Genomic DNA, 24,168 nt, shown 5'->3' on the forward strand with positions numbered 1-24,168 from the left:
TAGTGTTCAGGGACATGTAGGTTAGGTACATTAGTCAGGGGAACTGTAAGAGTAAAAGGTAGTGAATGGGTCTGAGTTGAATATTCTTCAGAGGGTTGATGTGAGCTTGTTGGGCCAAATGGCCTGTTTCCACACTGTAGGGATTCTATGATTTCTATGTTTCTAACCAGTGCTTCTTTGCTGAGGATGTCAGCCTGAAAGAAGACGCTGATATAGGAGCATGTATCCTGCCTTTGGGTTTGCAGGACTTTGCAGAGACAGAGACATTGTTAGAGATATGTTCCTGGGGATTTTTGATCTGTGCATGCATTGTTAATTTCTCTGACTGTCAGAGGGACAGGTAACATTACTATGTTGTAAACCATGAGCTTGGTGTCAGTTTTCAGGTTTTTGTTATCAATCACTCTACTCATACAAGGAACAAAGGCTGCACTGACAACCTGGGACAATGTTGAAGTTCTGCCCTTGCTAAAGGAGGCTCCTAAGGTCTGAGGTTTGATCCACAAGGCTTAGTTTTCAGCATGGATGTTGGTAGTAGTGTACTTTGTTGGGGATATAACAGACCTCTGCGTTCTATTCTGATAAAAGGACATTGGACTCGAAACATTAACTCTGTTTTTCTCTCCACAGATGCTACCACATTTGCTGAGTTTCACCAGCAGATTCTGTTTTTGTTTCTTTGCTTTACTCTTACATTAGTATCTGGAAATGGCAGGATATCTTATAGGATAGGGTGCAAGACTAGACTTGTAGCTATTATGGAGACCTGGTTACTTAGAGATCAGACCTGAGAACTTAACATTCAGGAATATTTGATCTTTTGGAACGACAGAAGGACAGCGTTGTGAGGACAGTTGTGAAGGATGATCTAGGCATGAATGATGTCAAGTCCATTTGGGTGGAAATATGAGCAAGGGAAAGACAACACTGACAGGAGTGAATTGAGCCTCAAAACAGTAGCCATACTGCTGGAAAGGATATACAGAGGAACCTTGATTATCCGAAGGACACGGGCGGGGAGTATTTCGTTCAGTTAATCAAATTCAGGATAATCGAATGTCGGACAACATAGTTTAACCGAGCATCAGGATCTTGCGATCTTGCCGGATACTCCAATATTCGGATAATCGAAAGCCAGATATTCAAGGTTCCTCTGTAAAACAACAAATAATAGGAGCATATAAAAAGAATGGAACAATAGTTATGGGTGACTTTAATATTTATGTTGATTGGGTCATGAGGCAAGAACCCATAGTGTTGGAGGTAGTGTGGATAGAGAACTGGCTAGTGGGCAGGATACAACAACTGGGATTAAGGGGATCTTTTCAGATTGGCAATGCATCAGCAATGGAATACCACAGGGATCAGTGCTGGCACTGTACTGGTTTACAAAATACATTAATGACTTGGAGGAAGGAAGCAAATGTACTATAGCCCAATTTTCACATGACAAAAACAGACAGAAAGGCAAAGTTGCAGGAGGGTTGCAATATTTACAGAGACATATTGAAAGGTTAAGAAAGTGGGCAGAAAGGTGGAGCATAATGTGGGAAAACGTGAAGTTGTTCACTTTGGAAGGGACAGAAAAAGAACATTGTATTATTTAAATTGAGAAAAACTGCAGAAATTTAAACCAAGTCTCTTTTGATTTGTAATGTATAAGAGTAGGCAAGTCTTACTACTACTGTACAAGATGCTGGTGAAACCATATCTGGAGTACCAGAGTCTTGGACCCCTTATTTAAGGAAAGATATCTTTTCACTGGAGGCAGTTCAGACAAGTTCACTGGGATGATCTGGGATACAGAGGTTTTGTTTTATGAGCAAATGCTGCACAGGTTGGGATTCTAATCACTGGTGTTTAGGGGAAGGAGTGGTCATCCCATTGAAATATATAAGATTAGATTAGATTAGATTAGATTCCCTACAGTGTGGAAACAGGCCCTTTGGCCCAACAAGTTCACACTGACCCACTGAAGAGCAACCCACCCAGACCCATTCCCCTACATTCACCCCTGACTAATGCACCTAACACTACAGGCAATTTTTAGCATGGCCAATTCACCTAACCTGCACATCTTTGGACTGTGGGAGGAAACCAGAGCACCTGAAGGAAACTCATGCAGATACGGAGAATGTGTAAACTCCACACAGATAGTTGCCCGAGGCAGGAATTGAACCCAGGTCCCTGGCGCTGTGTGGCAGCAGTGGTAATCACTGCACCACCATGCTGCCTTAAGGTATTCAAGGGTTTTGACAGAGTAAATTCTGAGAAGATATGTCCCCTCACAGGAGAGTCCAGCACTAGAGGTGGTGTCTCAGAATAAAGGGGTGCCAATTTAAGACTGAAATGAGGAGGAATTTCTTCTCTCAGAGGATTCAATGTCTTTGGAAGTCATTGTGGTGGTAGAGTCATTGTGTATATTTAAGACGAAGACAGATGATTCTCCGACTGGTCAAGAATCCAAAGATTTACAGAAAAAGGTGCAGAAAAGCAGACATGAGGAATGTCAGATCTACCATAATCCAATTGATTGGTGGAGCAAGTTTGAAGGGCCAAACAGTCCACTCCTATTTCTTACACTTTTAAACTCCGGAGATTGTAAGAGACAACTTGATTGAAACATAAGATTCCGAGACGTCTTGATAGAGTGCATATGGAAAGGATGTTTTGTCTTGTGGGAGATTCTAGACCTAAGGATCTTTAGAAGGGATGACCCATATAAGACAGAGGGAAGAATTCCCCCACTCCCCATCTCCCGAGTAGAAAGATCTCAAGTCTCTTCCTAAAAAGGCAATGAGAAGCAGAGTCTTTGGATATTTTTAAGGCAGAGTTAGGATACTATCTTCCAAGATTTGTCTACTAATGGACAGAGAAAGATTGGGAAGCCATGCCATGCCAGGGGAATACATCATATAGCCTGGAATAAAATAATTTGCTGATCCTTAGTAAGTCATGCTGCTCCACAGAATGAAAATCGGAACCTAAAAATAACCTTGGAGGCATCCAAGTCAAACAGCATCACGTACAACATTTCAAAAACTGACAGATGATAATCATTGTGCTATTTAATTCACACTTCCTAAATGGAGAAATTCCATTTCAACAACTTAATATGAAAAATCTACTTCAGTCAATTTTGCTGAAATCCAATTATATTTTGAAAGAGCAATGAATTCAATTGATCAAACTACATTGATTACCCTGCTTTTAAAAAAGTCTAGGAGGTTGAAAGCAAAAGTTTCTTTTGAAATTTGAAGATGAGCTTTTCGTTTTGTTGAAAAATTGTACACCAAACCTGTTTCTAGATGTTGCAACTAGGATCAACTACTTGGTATTTTTTTAATGCCTGGACTCTTCAAATGAATATGCATTTTCAATGTATTCACTTATCCAGAGACTGGTGGGTCAATGTACGGAAAGAATTGTGACACAACTACAAAGAGGTAAACATTTATCAGATATTCCTCAGGCCAGAAGGATAGAACAAATTTGATTGAAAACATTTTTGTAAATATCACAGTGTACATTATTCATTTTTTAAAATTTCCTTTTATTGACAACTTATATTCCTATACAGCATGACAAATATTTAAATGTACACATAATATTTTCTTTTAACAAAAGACAAAAATCAGGTTCATTAACAGTGAGACTCACAAAGTCTTTATCTTCCACATCTTTCAGGATATTCCTTTAAACCCTCCTCAAACAAGCTTTTGGTTACCTGTCTTAATATCTCGGGAGCCTGGGGTCAAATTTTGTTCTTGGTATGCACTTTGAAACATTTTATTATGTTAGTAGTACCATAAAAGGCCAAGTTGTTGTCATGCTTTTCACTATTTTACACCAGATAAGTGCAAAATCCCAAAATAATTAGTCCTATGTCTACAATGTAATAAATCTATTGCATATTTGACCATAATTTAAAAAGTTAAGGGATACAGAAGGGTGCTGTATCTGCACAGTAAACCAAGTAACTTAAAACTTGCAAATCAACTAAAAATGGGAAGAAAATCCATATATCTTGTGACTGTCTAAGTCTATATTTAGAGCAATAAATAGAAGTTATTCTTTTAACAGAACCATACATTTAAAGTATTGGAAACCTATTTTAACAAACTATACTCAAACTTTCTTGCAATGGAGGCCATCATAACATTTGCTCGGTGACACTGTGGGAAAAGGCACAGGCTCAATTTCTACCTGCTCCAGAGATGTGTCAGAACATTCTTGAATAGGTTAATTCAAAATCCCTACCATTTGCATTCCTAATTGTTTAATGCATCTCCTATTTACTTTCATTGAACATCATACAAGGACATCCAAATCCCATTGTACATCCACATTTCCCAATGTATCATCATATAAATAATATTCTGTCTTTCACACCAAAGTGTAAATTAACATCTATCCACCTTATACTGCATCTGTTGTATATCTGCTCACACAGTCAACTTAAATCCTCCCCAAAAGCTTCCTTGCATCCTCCTGGCAATACAAACTCCCATTTGGGTTTGTGTCATCAGCAAACTTGAAAATATTGCATTTGGTTCCCTCATGGAAGACATTATACAGATATGTACAGCTCAGGCCCAAGCACTGATCCCTGTGGTACATCCTGCAACTCGGGGGAAAAAAAATCCATTTATTCCACACTGTTTCTGGACTGTCAACCAATTCTTAATCCATGCCCCAATCCCACGTCCCATTTGCTTTAATTTTACCCACTAGTCTCTGATAAAAAAAATCCTTCCTGAAATCCAAATTCACTGGTACTCCCTTATCTACTCAATGGGTTACTTCCCAAAAAAGCTCCAGCAAATTTGTCAAGTATGACATCCCTTTCATAAACCCATGCTGACATCACCTGGTCCAGTTAATGCTTTCCAAATATTCTGTTCACGTCTCCTTTAGTAGACTCTAGCATATTCCCTACTACTAATGTTAAGCCAACTGATCTGTAATTCTGTTTTTCTCTCCCCCCTTTTTTAAATAGTGGGTTTACATTGCATCTTCCAATCTATCAGAATGGCTCCACAATCTGTAGACTTTTGGAAGGTGACCATCAATGCATCCAATACTTCCATGGCTATTTCCATTAGTACTCTGGGATGCAGATTATCAAGCCTTTTTGACTACTTCCCACTGCAAACCTACCATCCACTCATCGCCGCAGCAGTAAGATTGGCCTCATTGCTGAAATAGGTACATCAATGCCATCCTAAGGGATAACGATGCAATGGTTAGATTGCTTCTTACTGTATATCTTGCAAACTCATAAGTGGCTCTAAGGCACCATCAGAGGGGTGAGATATCTCAAAGCTATGAGAAACCAGTAAAGTTTGCCATTTCATGTTAATGCTATGCAACACAAGTGGTATATGACACTAACAGGATACTGCCATCTAGCTAAAATAATGTACTATCAAATGAACAACATGATATATGAATTTCATTATATTGAATAGCATATCTCTTCAGCTGTTCACAACAAACAAGGTAATGATTATAGTAAAAAGTGAGGTCTGCAGATGCTGGAGATCAGAGCTGAAAACGTGTTGCTGGTTAAAGCACAGCAGGTTAGGCAGCATCCAAGGAACAAGAAATTCGACATTTCGGGCCAGAGCCCTTCATCAGGAATGAGGAGAGTGTGCCAGGCAGGCTAAGATAAAAGGTAGGGAGGAGGGACTTGGGGGAGGGACAATGGAGATGTGATAGGTGGAAGGAGGTCAAGGTGAGGGTGATAGGCCAAAGTGGGGTGGGGGCGGAGAGGTCAGGAAGAGGATCGCAGGTTAGGAGGGCAGTGCTGAGTTCAAGGGAATCGACTGAGACAAGGTGGGGGGAGGGGAAATGAGGAAACTGGAGAAATCTGAGTTCATCCCTTGTGGTTGGAGGGTTCCTAGGCGAAAGATGAGGCGCTCTTCCTCCAACCGTCGTGTGGTTATGTTCTGGCGATGGAGGAGTCCAAGGACCTGCATGTCTTCGGTGGGGTGGTTGGGTTGGTTGGTCCGGGCGTCCCAGAGGTGTTCCCTGAAGCGTTCTGCAAGTAGGCGGCCCATCTCCCCAATATAGAGGAGGCCACATCGGGTGCAGCGGATGCAGTAGATGATGTGTGTGGAGGTGCAGGTGAATTTGTGGCGGATATGGAAGGATCCCTTGGGGCCTTGGAGAGAAGTAAGGGAGGAGGTGTGGGCGCAAGTTTTGCAATTCCTGCGGTTGCAGGGGAAGGTGCCGGGAGTGGAGGTTGGGTTGGTGGGGGATGTGGACCTGACGAGGGAGTCACGAAGAGAGTGGTCTTTGCGGAACGCTGATGGGGAGGGGAGGGAAATATATCCCTGGTGGTGGGGTCCGTTTGGAGTTGGCGGAAATGACGGCGGATGATACGCTGTATATGGAGGTTGGTGGGGTGGTAGGTGAGAACCAGTGGGGTTCTGTCTTGGTGGCGGTTGGAGGGGCAGGGCTCAAGGGCGGAGGAGCGGGAAGCGGAGGAGATGCGGTGGAGACGTGATCGACGATGCCCTCCACCGCAATGATTATAGCCAACCAGCCCGTGCTTTTAAACCATGTAACAGAAGCTGCAATATTGAATGCCATGCCTTAATTGGACATTTGCTCTGTAATCTGAAATGAGCAACGAACTGTACTAAAAATCAATTTAGGAATGTCAGTTGGGCTCACAGTGCGGCGCATTTGTATGTACTGGAAGCCACATATGTTAACGTATGTTTGTTCTTTGCACATTGGTCCAACTCAAAATAGATGAAAGGCACTTTCATTTCTCAGGGGAATGCCTTGACAAAAGTCAATCTGCCTGATTTAAAATTGAAAAAAAGGTTGGCAGTCAACTGTCAATTCACATCAACTGGTGCATTCTCCAAAGCCAAACAGGATTGCAGTAGAGTAGACCTGATATCTTCTAATCGCAGCCCACCAGTTAATTAGTAGAAATATTGCTTTTCTCCTTAAATTGGTATTCTTGCAAATTGTTCCGACAAGTGCAAGACTCATGCTTTTGATAAAATGTGTCTTGCTTCAGTAGAATGCTTAAATAGTTATTTGGTAGAAAATGACTTGGTTATTTCATAAATCTAGGTGGTTAGAAAGATGTAATTGACTGCAGCGCTTCAGAAACTAAAAAAAGCAGCTTGGCAATAAATTAGTCGGAGAAACCAGGTCATCAGAATTCCCAAAGAAAAAATATAAAAATAAAATAAATTCATCAGAAATGGCAAATAAAGACTAGTGTCGCTATCAATGCCTAATTCCCATGAATGAATTTTTAAAAAAAGGAATAATCAAACACTTAATACAATAGATATAAACAGTTTTCTGCTACTAGGATCAGTTGAAATTAAATAGCGTTGTACATACAAAGATAGATGATATGCATTCAAATATTATCCAATACCTTTCACTACAAGTATACTTGAAAAATAAATCGCCATTGAGTGTTAAATGATTGGATGAAATCAATAATCAGGAGGCAGACTGAGGGCTACTCGGGTAAGAATTTTTTTGAAAACACAAAATATACTTCTTAGCAGTAGCCACAAATTAAAACATAGTTACCCTGAACACTGCTTGCTCAGCATGTTCAGGATCTAATGATGGATTCAATGTAATGCTGTGCTTATATGATCATGTTAAATATAGACCAAACAGTGGAGAAGGGAAAGAAATGAAAATCTAAGACAGTTCAGAAAATACAGTAGATAAACCAGGCAATAACACTAGATTACCTAATTTTATTTATTCAGCGATAGATTAGAATCCAGAAAAGGATAATTGGGAAACGTATCCAACTTTAAATCAGTAGCTTTTTACTCCAAGAGCAGAAGCAATATTATTTGATTTAGTTAAAGTTAAACAAAGTGAGTCCAAGAGAAGATATTAACAACTGTACAACAATAGGCTTGGTGTAAAGGTTACAAATGGATAATTAAAAGAGACAGTGAAGATTGGTACAATAGAAAAAGCCAGAGTTAAATGCGTTAAAAGCATATCAGGCCAAAATGTAAGAAGGAAAAGTCAACAAGGAGGTCAACAGATAAGCAACATATGAAAAATGACTTCAAAAGTCATGAAAGTATTAAAACCATTACACTCTCTCACCCTTTTCATTTCTACTGGAGTATCTCTCATTTCTCCCTCAAGCACAAGGGACATATATTTGGACATCTTAGGGAGACAACCGCTGATCTCACTGAACCAAATAAAGTAATATTTGTTGGCCCTGCTGTCCATCAATAAAACTGAGCAACAGAGGTTGCAAAAGCATGTCCTTACAGGAAAGCAATGATCACAAACACATAGAACTCAAAAAAAAGGAAAAGAAAAACGCAAATGTATATTTGTGAAGAACAAGAACTTGAAATAAGTAGCAATATATCTCCATCTCTGCGCTAATGATACCCTTAGAGGCAGGAGCTTGGCAGTATTAGTGATTTGAGGCAATGCAAAGAACCTGAACATGTACAGTTGGCTCTGATCAAATTCTGGATGGCTGTAACCTTAATGAGAAAGGAATTCACTTACAAGAACATAATAGTCATTTTAATTAATTTATTAGCACTGATGTAGTTTTCAAAATGTATCATTTTGAGGTTACTTTTTAAGCAAAGTGTGCATCTTTCTTCAATATTTCAACATTTTCCCATACCTTTAACAATTTCCTTCATGGATGCGAGAAGTATTCAATAACATTTATTTGGCATTCCTTGACCAAAGTTTTGCATTTGTCAGAAGGGAGACAGGACAATGTGAGCATCTTCAATGTAACCAAAAAGTTAACAAAATATGACAGATGACAGCTTCTGTAGCAAAAATATAACCATTTTGCCTAAACACATAGGAATGCAGTTAAACAAGCTGCATAACCTACAGCATGAATGCAGCTGGCTGTCACAATAAAGGGTGTGTCACTCAATGAAGCAGGTCATATTTTCTAAAGTATTTAAATATTTTAGCCAACCAAGAAATCAGTAAAAAAAGCAACTTTGGTTATTCATCTTTTTGCTATTTGTAGGATCCTGCTGTACAGAGATTAGCCTCTGTATCTTCTCACATCACAACAGAACTACAAACAAATAAATTAGGAACAGGGATAGGCCACATGGCGACTTCAAACTTGCTCCACTTCAATACGATCATGGTTTATTCCCACCTACCAACGGTAACCTTTAACCCCTTTGCAAGAATCCACAAAAAATATATACAAAGTGCATCTTTCAAAATAAAGTTCCAAAGGCTTTCAACAGTCTGAGAAAAAAATTCTCTTCACTTCTATCTTAAATGGGTGACCCATTAATTTTGAACAGCGATCCCAATTCTAGAGTTTCTCACAAAAAGGAGAATTCCTTTCCACATGCATCCTGTCAAGACCTCTTAGGATCTAATACATCTCAATTAAGTCATCTCTTATTTTTCTAAACTGAAGTGAATATAGTTCCAGTCTGTCCAATAATTTCCCATAATACACCTACTCTTTCCAATTATTAGTCTAATAAACCTTCTCTCAACTATTTGCAACACACTCATTTCTTTAAGATGACGACAAATACAGTACACAATACTCCAAATGTAGTCTTAACAATGCCCAGTATAACTGAAGTATAGACCCTCAATTGCCCTCACAATATATACAAGTCTATTAGTTTTCCTATTTCTTGTTGTGCTTGTATACTTACCTTGAGAGCTTCATGCACAACAAGACTAGACCTCTCTACATCTCCAAACTCTACAATCTCTCATTTAGATAATATGCTTTAATACTTCTCATTGAAAAGGACAAAGTTTACATTCTCCCACATGTACTCCATTTGCCAAAACTTGCCCCAAATCACTTAACCAACTATCATCCCTTTATAGCACGTCCTCTTCACAACTTACTTTCTTGCTTTTGTGTCTTCAGCAAGTTTAGTAATCCTGCTTTCAGTCCCTTCATCCAAGTAATTTATATGTGATTAGATTAGATTAGATTCCCTAAAGTATGGAAACAGGCCCTTCGGCCCAACAAATCTACACTAACCCTCCACAAAGAAAACCTATATTTATCCCTGACTAATGCACCTAACACTATGGGCAATTTAGCATGGCCAATTCACCTAACCTGCACATCTTTGGATCGTGGGAGGAAACTGGAGCACCCACGCAGATATGGGAAGAATATGCAAACTCCATACTGACCGTCACCTGAGGCAGGAAGTGAACCCGGGTCGCTGACACTGAAGAGTAACCGACTCAGACCCATTTCCCTCTGACTAATGCACCTAACAGTATGGGCAATTTAGCATGGCCCATTCATCTTGCCTGCACATCTTTGGACTGTGAGGGGAAACCAGAGCACCCAGAGGAAACCCACACAGACACAGGGAGAATGTGCAAACTCCACACGGACATTGCCCGAGGAGGGGTACAAGTAAATGGAACAGTCTCTAATTTACAATTCCAACATAAACATTAACATTGATCAAATATTATTAAAAGGAGCATATATAAAAGGTATTCCATTTTAAATTGAACTTTTTTTGAAGGAACATTACGCTAATACTTCAAGGGATCAGACATCACAAAGGATAAAGGCAAGAGATTATAACTAATGCTAGTTAGTTTGTATTTTGTGGATCTGAGGTGGTGAATGACTGTCATATGGCAAGATAAGGATTAAAAGTTAGGTTAAAGAAAGTTCCACGTCGTTAATTCCAACAGTTGGACAAGCAAGAATGTGGCCTAGACGTGAACTATATAAAGCTATAAATCTATATCATCAACTGACTGTTTTGAAAATTTAAAATACTATATTTTATACAGTAAAACAATATTAAAATAAACATATACATCTAAAAACACAATAAAACATTCTGAAGAAAACATCAGAGTCTCTACCCCTACGCAAATGTCCAATAATGTAAAGTAAAAAGAATTCTAAAATGTGCTAAGGAAGTTTGCTTGGTTCCCTTTACTAGTGTATGGATATATGAAGCTAAGTGGTGGTAATAGAACTCCAATTTCAGGAAAATGTTGGACAATTACAGATTATTCCTCAGAACCTTCTTATTGACTGATTTTACAATTGCCTAAATTGTAAGGGCATTTGACCAATGACCTTAAGCGTGTGTCCTTCTCAGCTAGAGGTAACAGGTCTTCCCTGCTCGGTCAATCCAACTCCTTCATTATGTGTGCATCTCAAACACATCACATCAGAGGGAAAACAATTCTAGCCCATCCAATCTTTCCACATTGCTGCCAGGTCTTGACATTTGCAACTTTCTTATAAACATCCCCTGCACTCTCTCAAGAGCAATTATGTCCTACCTGTAATGCTGTGAACAGAGCTGTGCACAACAGTTCAGGTGCAACACAACCAGTGTCTTATACAGTAATAGCATTACTTCACAGTTTTTGTATTTAATGCCTAGCCCAATGAAGAAAACCTTCCAGTAAACCGTCTTCACCATCTTATCTACCTGTCCTGCCACTTTCAGGGACCTGTGGATACATACTCCATGATCTCTTAAATTCTATATCCCTCTCAATACTCTTCTGTTTATTGTGCATTCCTTTGTTTTGCTAGTCTTTCTCAAATACATAACCTCCTACTTCTATGAATTGAATTCTCTTTGCTACATTCCCACCCAATCAAACCACAGATAATATACTTCAGTTGACCACCATCTTGTTCACTACCAAATGTGTATTCAATTTTTGTATTATCTGCCAATTTCCCAAACATGACTTCCAAATCCAAGTCTAAATCATTAAAACATACCACAAATAGCAAGGGGCCTAAATTGTCAGTCCCATGGAATACCACAGCCATTTGCTTTCCATTGGCAAAAACATCCAATCGTTGCTCAATTGTAACTGAAATACAACTAAAAGTAGTAATGTACATGACTGTGGATGCTCATTCTACTTTGATTACAAGCTAAGTTTCTAATGTGAATGTCTGGCATGGATGCAACAGGCTGAATGGCCTCTCTCTATGCATCTAAATCTATGAGTCTATATGCAGAATATTCAGAGAGACTACTGCTATTATATTACTAGCTTAAAATTGCTTATTTTTATCTATCAGATTAGATTTGTGGCAATTCATAAGCATGCAAAAAAATCTCCAAGCCTACCAAAACTGATGGAAAGTTTTATTAAAATTCTTTGAGGAGGTAACAAGCAGAACGAAGGGGAACCAGAAGGTGTAATATACTTTATACTTCCAAAAGACATTTGATAAGGTACCACACATAATGTGACTTAAGATGATGTTTATGATATTTTTTCCTGTTTGCCAACCAGCTCTTTATCCAAGTCAGTACATTACCCCCACTTCCAGGCTTTTAATTTTAATTGCATATCCAAGGAAAGATACAATGTCATTGAATGCAGGTCAGAGAAAGTTCACCAGGTTGTTTCTGGGTCTTACTGGATTTTTGCAAAAAATATTGAGTAGCTTGGGTGTGTACTCATTGGAATTCTGAAGAATGGGAGGCAGCCTTATTAAATCATACAAGATCCATAGTGGGGTAGCTAAGCTAGATGCTGAGGGATAATGTCCCCTAGTGGCTGAATTAAGAAGAATTTTGTCTCTCAGAGGATAGTGAATGTGGAATTATTTTCCACAGATGCTGTGGAGGCTGGGTCATTAAGTATGTTCAAAACTGTGACAGAAAACTTTATCCTTACCAGATAAAGAGGTGCGGGGAAAAGACAGGAATATGGATTGAAGGTTATCGAATCAGCCATGATTTAATTGAATGACAGGTCGAATAGTCTACTTCTGTTCCTATATCTTATGGTTACCCTGAATATCCCCACCACCACAAATAGATCAGATGGAGATACAGAATTGAAACCAGCAAGCCAGAAGAAAAAAAAAAGTGGTCTATTTGATCCTGAGAAACACTACGAATTTGTCAACTATCTGGATAACTAAAAACACTCTCTGGAATACAGGTAATGTGACCTGTATAACAGTTGAGAAGTCAAAAATTTGTAACCGAGAACAAAGAAATACCTTGTCCTTTAAGGAATGCCTCCTAGCAAATATTATCTCCTCTCAAAGTTTCTCCAATAGATAAATTGTCTTGTCACAGTCATCTTAGGCTAACATAAAACCCCAACCAATGGTGCTGGATTGCAGTCTGCAATGCAGTATACACAAGTGAAAGCTGTGCATACTTTCCAACACTTTACCGTTATAAATTAATCTAACCATATGTATGACATTAATCATCGATACAGATTTTTGCAATGTAATTATATTACCTTCAAAAGGCGATACTGCAATTCCAACTCTGGTGACAAAAATGTACAAGATCAGTTTCTAGCATAATATTGTACCAAATCCATAAATGTAAATATAAAATTGTACATGTTAATGCATTTTTTTTAAGATGGGGAATGAATTGTAGACTGCGCTCTTGTCTAATCACCTATACTTGAATATTTTTCAATTGAAGACAATGGTTGGTCCTGCTTACTCTTGCACATTGATAAAAGAGACTGACTAGATCTATCGATGACCTGGCCATAATAATTTCTATCATCCTATGTATCCTGGATTATTTTGATATTTCAAAAATTAAAATTTTAAATGTTTTCACACACTATCAATTTTTTAATTTGAATTTCAATGTACACATCCATAATACAAATTGCCAATGCAAACCTGTCATACGTTAATCATACCATCATGCCAGTAACATCTTAAACATATGTGGCTAAGTCCATGCTCCAAAAGCTCTACTACTCCATTCCCAAACTAATCAGAATTTGTTCAACTACATAGGAAATTTATAAATTTAAAATGATACCTAAATTTAACATGATCTGATTATTTGCCCCAAACCTACCATCAAAATACATTGTTTTAAACCTCACATGCATATGAACTTAGCCAATTAAATCTTGAAGTTTTGCAAAGCAAAATCTATGCATCCCATTCTATGCAATATAATTTGACGTTATAAAACAGATGCAATTAAATGATCAACTCATTACTAATGATTTCTGGCAAATGTGGAAGTGAAGCATCAACACCTTACTACTGTAGACAGAAAACATTTTTTCCCTATCTTGTAGTCATCAAGAAAATTCACAAAAATATCACTTTAAGAGGAAAATCAAAATCTGTCGATTAATATATGGAGTTTCCAGTACACATGCCCCAGACATCCCCAAACTGATTGTCTGCTTAAGTCTGCGCATGCTAAGGATTATTCACAAAATGCTGTCCAATTCCAGAACCACATCTATCGTTGGCCACAGTAGCAGGATTTCGTAACCATGGCATAATAGATATGGTCATTACTTTGTTGCAAACAGGCAAAAGGATATGCCATTTGATGCAATCTACCAGCCCTACAGACGCACAGCACACAAATCTGACACTACAGTGGCAGTGAAATTTCTACATTACACATTGTGTAAAAGGCAGAACATTTGGCTTGACAGTACAACCAATAGTGCCAAATACCACTTGTGTTACTACTACGTAGCATCAGTGTGGTTTTCAGCACCTCTACCTCAAAATTTTCAGACACCTTTTCTCTCTGAATAATCCAAAGTCTTATCAAGACCAAAAGTAATTGCTTTGGGGTCGCTTGCGAATGCTTGTGATATTCATCAAGAAATAATTAGATAAGGCTGTCATTATCCTGCAAGATGGATTTGATGCATTCTACTTCAGCTTCAAGATGACATGGTAAACAAATGGCCCAGAATATATTTGCAAGGTTACAGATAAGCATGTGGAACTGTAGGATTCTGAATGTACAAGTTTTATTTATAACCGTGATAGAATTTGGAATATTAGATTAGATTAGACTTACAGTGTGGAAACAGGCCCTTCAGCCCAACAAGCCCACACCGACCCACCGAAGCGCAACCCACCCATACCCCTACATTTACCCCTTACCTAACACTACGGGCAATTTAGCTTGGCCAATTCACCTGACCTGCACATCTTGTGACTGTGGGAGGAAACCGGAGCACCCGGAGGAAACCCACGCAGACACGGGGAGAACGTGCAAACTCCACACAGTCAGTCGCCTGAGTCAGGAATTGAACCCGGGTCTACAGGCGCTGTGAGGCAGCAGTGCTAACCACTGTGCCACCGTTGCTATCTTCTTGCCTTTTAAATATCTTCCCCTCTTCAGACTTCCATCCTCAACAAAAGCTCTCAAGTGGAATTTTTTCACTCAGTTCATAAGTTTGCTTGGTGAAATTGTAATATTTTCTTTGTGGAAGCAGGCCATTCGGCCCATCGAGTCTATACCATTTCTCCAAACAACATTCCACCCAGACCATCCTACCCAATCTCTATAACCCTGCATTTCCCATGGCTAACCCACTAAGCATGCACATCCCTTCATAGTTCCTTGAAAGTGGAGTTGCAGGTAGACAGGATAATGAAGAAGGCATTGTATGCTTGCTTTTATTGGTCAGTGCACTGAGTATAAGAGTTAGGAGGTCATGTTGTAGGACATTGGTTAGGCCACTATTAGAAGACAGTGTGCAATTCTGGTCTCCCTGTGAGAGGAAGGATGGTGCGAAACTTGAAAGATTTATGAGGATGTTGCCAGAGTCGGAGGGTCTGAACAATAGGGAGAGGCTGATTAAGCTGGGGCTATTTTCACTGGAACGGAAGCTTCATGGAGATTTATAAAATCATGAATGGCATGGATAAGGTAAATAGGCTAGGTCTTTTCTCCCCCCCAGAGTGGGACAGTCCAAAACTAAAGGGTAGGTTTAAAGTGAGAGGGAAAATATTTAAAAGGGATCTAAAAGGGCAACTTTTTCCCACAGATTTAGAGATTCTACTGTTGGCCTGGGGTGTACAAAGCTAAAAATCACACTACCAGGTTATAATCCAACAGGTTTATTTGGAAGCCCTAGCTTTTGGAGCACTGCTCCATCAGGTGTTCCGAAAGCTAGTGTTTCCAAATAAATCTGTTGGACTATAACCTGGTGTTGTGCGATTTTTAACTTTTTCCTACAGAGGGTGGTGCATGAGTGAAATGCCAGAGGAAGTGGTGGAGGCTGGTACAATTATATTTAAAAAGCATTTGGATGGATATATTGATGAGTGCTGCACCCTTTGTACCGGTGTCCAAATCCCTTTGCTGCATTAAGATTCTTCTTTTCTAAATAACATGAACTCTATTTCTGTGACTGAAATACAATATCTTAGTCATGTTCTTCAAACCTGTTCAAATGCCTAATGCATGTCTACCTTCACCTTCCTAGGCTGACAATTATACATGTTAGCAAGAGAGGAAGGCGGCAAAGGAGCTCAGTGGTTAGTTAGCACCGCTGCCTCACAGCACCCAGATTCGATTCCAGCCTCGGGTGATTGTCTGTGTGGAGTTTGCACAATCACCCGGTGTCTGCGTGGACTCCCTCTGGGTGCTGTGGTTTCCTCACATACTCCAAAGATGTGCAGGTCAGGTGAATTGGCCAAGCTAAATTACCCATAGTATTAAGTGCATCATTCAGAGGGATAGGAGTCTGGGTGGGTTACACTTCAGAGGTTCAGTGTGGACTTATTGGGCCTAAGGGCTTGTTTCCACACTGTAGGTAATCTAATCTAAAAAGAAAACACATTTTACTGCAATCTTTTCCTTTGTGTTTATTAATTCATAATATCTCATCAGCATGTAGATTGTTCTTGTTTTTAGTAGATATATTTGTAACTGACTGTTAGTTAAATTTCACAAAGTAATCTATGCAAGTGATTAACAAACAGACTGGGCCTGAGCCAAAAGATTTGATGAAGTGATTTTCTTTTCATTGGAAAAAGTTGACTTTTGCTGATTTTAACAATTCAACTCAATTCTGGAATCACTGAATTGTTGATGCAAGTCCCAGCGTTGATCATTAATGCTATTTCACCATAGGAAGTATGAAAGCTGAACCCAACCAGATTTTAATCAGAAAATCCTTTGGAGGTGTTGTCACTAGGTAATTATTAATAGCGATTGATTTTTCCCACCCTCACCCCAAACTATAGTGCTTCTATTGCTACCTAGCTGATATCCTTTAAACTTAAATTGGTTCTGAATCATATCTAGAAATTGTGGCCTGCAAGAATCAGCTCACACACAGAAATAAAATTTACTAATGGAGCAACCCATAAAACTAATACACATTACTACAGTTTTCAACAGAGAATATCAACTCCAAGCGAACATTTCAACCCTATCAGATTTAACTTCCTGTTTCAACTTTAAAATATGAGCTGGGTGTTTTTGATAACATCCAAAATTGATGATAAACATATTAAATAACATCCTTATTAAATGTATTTATTTAAAGTTACAATAACATACACTCCTAGAAAAATATCAAATGTAGCAAATAAATTAACAAAATATAAAACATGCATTTCATTACTTTCTGCTTTCTTGAGCTCGGACCTTAGCTGCCTAACAAATTAAACTATTTAAAAATGAAAAGTCAAAACATAAAAAGGACTATTTCACTGAACCAGTCCATAATGATAATTATTGTATCTTTTGCTTGATCAAAGAGCTTTTAATTGCATTTACCCACCCTGTTCCCACTTTCTTTCAACTCCTTTTCCTTATCTACAATCCAGCTAGTCTTGAATGTTGACACATTTTACCACAATAACAAATCCTAGAGGTGAAATCCACTGCTTCCTGACTAATTTCTACAGTTTTGCCTCTTCACTCACTACAACAAAACAGCATAAGCCAATATCAAGCAACTCAATGGTTAACAGGAAAATGTTCCAATAATTTAAAATTGCAGAAAGAAAGGATGAAAATGCATCTTTATTTGTATCTGAGCTTTGTTTCCAGCAAAGTTACTTGTACAAGCCAATTCTTTATACAAGTTAGCCTTTTAAAATGAATGCAAAATTTTTGACCACAAATTATTGCTCTTGCTATAGGTATTCACCTGAAAACATTGATATTTTTCTTCATATGAAGTACCTACTTCTAAAAAAAAACACACAATTGAACTAAAAATTCAACTTCAAAGTATTTTTACAGTGAGAGAGCATACTTCAGCAATTATGTCTGATGCAACAACTACCAGTTAAAAATTACTTTGATCTGGTCTATTTTATCCTAGTGTGTGACCTACTTTTAGTGCTATGGTGAACTCAAAACTAAGTATTTTCTGATGAAGTGTCACCAGACTCAAAACATTAACTTGCTTTCTCTCCACAGCTGCTGCCAAATCTGCTGAGTTTCACCAACAATTCCAGCTTTTGTTTCAGATCTCTAGCATCCACAGTTCTTTGTTTTATTTAAGTATTTTCATACTTCTTTCTAAAACAAGTCTTATGGCCTTCTTTCCCAAAACCCTCAATTAAAAATTAGTTATTTCTCCTCTGTGCAGTGTAATTGTAAAATCAGTAGGCAACCTTATTACATGTTGCAGAGTAAATCTTCATAAATGGTTACATTTGTAAAGACTTGCAAATATACTTTATCTGAAAATTAATTGGTATCAAGGTTTTTTGTATAAACAATTCCCAACACACATAGACTTGCAAACTGTTCGCAAGTGGTTTCTTCCATTAAATATTTATTCTAATCAACCAAATCTCTTTATATGCAAGCAGGTCAGTTAGCTCAGTTGGCTGGACAGCTGGGTAATTCCCACACCTGAGGTCACCACAATAGTCCTCCCTTCTTGACTACACCACTCATTTGAGGCGTATTGACCTTCATGTTAAAATCACCACCAGTTGTCTTTCTCTAATGAATGATCAGCTTATGGTCCTCTGAGACTTAGGCAATTACTGCTACTATTTATATTTGAACATACTCAAAGCCAAAGCACTACAAAATAATCAACACATTGACATTTTCTATTACCATCCAAGTATATGGGTTAAAATAAAAATTATTTGCAGTTCCTTGAATAAAAGAATACCTAGCAAGGTACATGTAAGGAGGATCTTCAAGAGTGGGCACTGGCTGGCCTAGAATGAAAAAGATTACAATGGACCAGGGACATCAGTGGAATCTTACTGTCCATTGTCTCATATATTGGTTCAGAGACAAAGTCTCAAAGCAACAAACAGCTATTTTCAAAACACAGATTTTCTAGCTTTGCCTCACCATAGCAAATCATATATAAAGACAGAAATCCATGAACTGTTAGTTAAAGGTTTGACATACTCCTGCAAATCAACTGATGAACCTTCAACAGGAATTAAAAAATGTCATTGAACTGCTTTGCACTAATCTGTCATGCTATCAAAGTCACACAAAAAGAACATCAGGGCCTTTAAAAGGAAAATGCTTTGAAAAAATGTTTAAAAATTCCAAAAAAAGTGAACAGATGTACAAAATAGGAGAAATATAATTGCTCAGGGATAAACTACACTTAAGACTATGTGCCAAATGTAAAATTAATTCATTAAATAATCAAGCACATGGAAGGTTCTGTATTTATACCTATAATTTTGGATATTGGAGGTACATCTAGCTCACTCAGCAAAGAAATCTTAGACTGTCAAACTTGATTTTAACAAATAAGATTGTCAACGTATTGGTATTCTACCAGATACATTCATTTTCTCAACTCTTACTTATGCATCAAAAAAGGTCAAGGCAGGGGACATAAGCCAAATGACTTGAATGCTCCAAATTTCTCTACCATTATTTTACAAACTAAAATTTGAAATTTTGTAGCCAAACAAAAAAGTATAAAAATGTTTTGAAAGTATCTATTTAACTTAAAAATGGCAAGGTAAATATCTATCATTTTGGCTTACTGGTTTAAAAGAATTGACATTTGTTGTTATACTGCTTAGTATAAAAAAGTACAATTGTTTTTCCATCTGCAATTTCTTTATGAACATAAATAACTGACATTTTTGCCTTGAAGAACTTTATAAAAAAAATTGATTCACAACATATAGGCATCGTCAGCTATGCTGCATTTATTGTCCATTCTTAATTGTCCTTGAGAAGATTGTGATGTGCTGCCTTCTTGAACCACTGCAGTCTTTGGGATGTAATTACACCCATCCTACTGTTAGAAAGGCAGTTCCAGTATTTTGACCCAGACAGAGAAGAAATAGCAATATAATTTCACTTTCAATATATAGTATTTGAAGAAACTGGAGAAACTAGAAGTTTAGTTATTACATTCTCAACTCTTGCTCAGCAAATGTAGTTTTTAACTCAAGTTGTTTTTGAGTGCAGCTTTGTGCAGTGAGAACAAGTTCTTCACATACAATTTTCTGCACTACTGCAAAATTTTCTGTTTGGTTATACAGAACTTTGGATATCATAATTCTAAAAAAAGCAGGTACAACTACTAACAGGGTTTTTTCGTGTTCTTTTCACCTTATTATAACATGGTCACTCACGTAGTGAAGATGAGTGAAACATCCACTGACCTGATGGATTTCTCGCAAGGCGATTTTCTACAGGAGCCAGAAATCTTTAAGTTTATGCAGCAATGCAAACATCATACCACAGATTAAATAATCAGTCCTAGGTCGAGTTTAGCAAATGCTCCAAATCGTGTTTTTCTGTGCTTGTTATAAATATTGCTGAAAAATGAAACTTTGCTGAAGAACTTATCAACCAATCAGCACTCACCTCTAACACGCCATAAAATATTCTCTTTATATTTGATATTTCTTGTGAATGCTCTGAGAAAAAGCTTTGACAAAAAATGTCTTTCTTTCAGAAGTGCTCAATTTCTGAACTGCTAAACAGATATTTTTGTTAAGAATGTTTATTTGGCTGCATATATAGAAATAAGTAAGGACAATGGCAATTAAAAGAGCAACAATCATTTATGATTTTGCTGGCTGATAGAAAAATAACTTCAGTAAGTTCCATTTCCCTAAAACCCTACAAAATTGTCCTCGGAGTGCGAGTAAAATTCCTTCTGAAAACATTATTAATTTGGCTTCAACCTCGTTCTCAATATTTTCCCAAGTCATAATTTACGCACAAAATACAATTTTCCCATGTTACCTTTGGTTCCTTTGTTAATTACTGTATCTCTCTGCCTCTTCTGGTCATCAACTCTCCTGCCACCAGAAACTTGATTTAGTTGATTAAAACCTTTCATGATTTTGAATATCATCAAACATCCTTTTAACTTTCTGTGCTCTAAAGGACAAACCAGTTTCTCTAGTCTCTCCACATAGCTGAATTCTTTAATCCAAGTAGTTTCCCAGTACTTCGTTCTCTTAAGGTAATACTCATTTTAAGTTCCTCCCTCCCTACTACTATGCATATGATTCTTTTGTTGAAATATAAATATTAAATACTTCTTTACAATCACTGCTATTTCCTTGTTTCCCAATATTAACCCAAGTTTCAACCTTTGAGGGAGCAGCTAGACTCCTCCATTTTATGTACTGTGTATAAATACTTGTTATTTAAGTCAATAATTTTCTTCATTGACAGCTGAATCCATTTTCTTTTTAACAGTGATTACTGAATGCTTGGTGGTGAGAGAATCTTGTGGTTCATATCCTAAGATCTTTGGGCATAAAAGCTGATAATTCCGTACAATGCACTGTACTGACAGAGATACAATCTTTCTGCTGGGAAGTTAGCTGAGATCCCATCTGTACTATAAGGCAAATACAAGAGAGATTCAATGGTATAGTTTCAAAGATGAACAGGAAAATTATCCTGAGCGTCCCAGCTAATATTTATCCTTCAAATCAACAGCAAAGATATTTATCTATTCATTATCACGTTAATACTTGTGGGAGCTTGCAATGCACAATTTCGCACCATTTCAGCAACTACGCATTGATTGTAAAGAAATTTGCAACTTCATAAATAATGTATTTTTGCTTGTATTTGGAAGTCAGGAAAATAACATTAGGTTAAGAAAATTAATTTCTCAGGTCACAGAGATGTATAGCACGGAAGCAGACCCTTCAGTCGAACTCAGCCACACCAACCAGATATCCTAACCTAATCTAGCCCCATTTCCAGCACTTGGCCCATATCTCTCGAAATCCTTCTCTAAAATCCAGATGCATTTTAAATGCTGCAATTGTGCCAACCTCCACTACTTCCTCTGGCAGCTTATTCCACACATATCCAACCTTATGTGAAAACATTGCCCCTTAGCTCTTTTATATCTTTCCCCTTGCACCCTAAACCTATGCCCTCTAGTTCTGGATTCCCTCATGCCAGGGAAAAGACTTTCTCTTCTCATTTTATCCGTAATCCTCATGATTTTAGAAAAACAAAAAAAAACACTTCACAACTTTGAGAGTCATTTGAAATCAAAAATACCCAAAATTACAATCACAAGATTTGTCCTCCCAGCATTCTATGTCTGGAAAAGAAACTGAGCCACAGAACATCAGATCTTGACTGAATTACTCGTATGTTTGAGCATTGTCAATTTACTAAATATATTTGCATAATGGTCTGCCTGGTAACAAGATAAACTTTAGTTAATATTGTAACATAAGAGGTATTCATCACTTAGAAGGTAAGTTACAAAGTGTCAAGTTACACAGTCTGTAAAACAGTGCTTTCAAGTGTATAACCTGAAGTTTATATTACTGTAACGATATATTCTTGCTCGAGTCTCAAATACGTGTCAAAAAGGCAATTAATAAAAGAAGGAAAAAATAAAAGGGGGAAATTGATCAACTGTTATAATGTATGCAGACTGAAAATAGATTTGATTTCAGGTGATTCACAGCACCAAGACTTCTACTACTTAAAAAAATGCTGGAGAAACTCAGCAGATCTGGCAGCATCCATGGAGACAGCTGACGTTTCGAGTTCGATATGATTGCTTTAAAGTAGACTTCGAACAGAAAAAGGAAACGCTGCGAGGAAAAGTCGATTAGGCAAGGTTAGCTGGAGGAAGTTCCTCGGTATAATAGTGATCACCTAAGCACACAACATGGTTCTTTGATGTGAATACACATCTGCCAGCCCTGTAAATTTTTAGTTGCAGGACAAGATTAAACACACGCCCCCATGTCTCTGAACACACTAAAATACGCACAAGGAGGAAAACAGACCGCCTCACAAAAACTAAAGTGAACTGGCGTGTGTGCAATCCCGCAAGGGGCGTCTGAAGTAGGTAAAGGAGGCCCGTCTGCAGGACAGCTACCCAAGGACAAACGCTGACGTCCTCATTACGGAAAACCACACACATGTCCAACCATCCGGCTGGCGACTCATCTCTTCAGCGAAGTGCCCTACCATAAGACACTTGGTGCTACCTGATCATGTCCACTTTATTTTTTACCCCGCCACCCCCCCCCTCCTTGTTTTGATACCCATTTGTTTTCATTTCCCTTGAAGGAAAAAGTGGAATAATTTCCGAATGACATTCATTCCCCTTGGTCACTTATTGTTTTTAAAAAAAACAGAAAACGTGATCTACCTGCTGGGCTGAGGTCCGCTTTCTGATCAGATCATCCACATCAAGTTGTCAAGTGCTCTGCACTACCACCAAGACGGAAACGCAACCGCCCCAGGTGATTGACAACAGTATCATCCTGTCGACGTGTGGCTTTCAGGCATTGACGCGAGCCCGTGACGTATATAGGCCAATAGGAAACGGAATTGGAGGCGGGTTCTTGTGGTGGAGGGGGCGGGGCAAAGAGCGCGCGCGCACGCACGGAAACTGGTCCAGCTCGAGCTTCGTCAACTGCCGCCGCTCCGGGCTTCAAATGACGGCGTGATTTGTTTTCCCTTCGCGCATGTACAAAAGTATATATTTTATAGAGTGTGTGGTAGGCAATAGCAATGAAGCCCCGCCGTGTCAGGATAGTTCACTCACCGGATCGGGTTATCGGACCAATGGGGACCCTGTCCATCAAACGCCCCCTCCTCCTCTTCTTCGCCAACTCCACCGCAAAGCAAACAGCCGACGGCGCCTGCTCCTTCACCTTCTCGCGAGAGTTGGCTGAAGTGGTGGAACCGCCCATTGCTAACTGTGTCTCAGCGACGAGGCCATTCAGCCTATCGATCCTGCCCCGGCTCTTCAAGTGAAATCGTTATCTAGAGCTAATCTGCTGTCCTTATTATCTTTCCTTGCGCATTACTTTCATCCAAACAATCCCCATTGTGTCATCAACAACTGTTCAAATGAATATCGTTACCTAGTGGTAATCTGCTGACTGTAACCTCCAGTCCATTTCACTGCACAACTCGATTCCATATTGCTCCT

The 24,168-nt window shown here is 38.4% G+C and overlaps 1 protein-coding gene across 3 annotated transcripts in view; it reads right to left on the reverse strand.

Moving 5' to 3' along the window:
* Positions 1-23,881, reverse strand: part of osbpl2b (oxysterol binding protein-like 2b) — a 71,609-nt gene extending 47,728 nt beyond the window's left edge. Inside the window, exons 1-2 of one of the 3 annotated variants that reach the window (XM_060836453.1) lie at positions 23,380-23,719; positions 992-1,153 (exon numbers count right to left, since the gene is read on the reverse strand). The gene's annotated coding sequence lies outside the window, so the exon portion shown is untranslated. Of the gene's footprint in view, positions 1-991; positions 1,154-23,379; positions 23,720-23,778 lie in introns of those variants that run through there. The other 2 variants (XM_060836452.1, XM_060836451.1) reach the window with 2 other exon arrangements.
* Positions 23,882-24,168: the final 287 nt, after the last annotated feature.

Source organism: Hemiscyllium ocellatum, chromosome 15, assembly GCF_020745735.1.
Source record: "Hemiscyllium ocellatum isolate sHemOce1 chromosome 15, sHemOce1.pat.X.cur, whole genome shotgun sequence".
Classification (NCBI taxonomy): Eukaryota; Metazoa; Chordata; class Chondrichthyes; order Orectolobiformes; family Hemiscylliidae; genus Hemiscyllium; species Hemiscyllium ocellatum.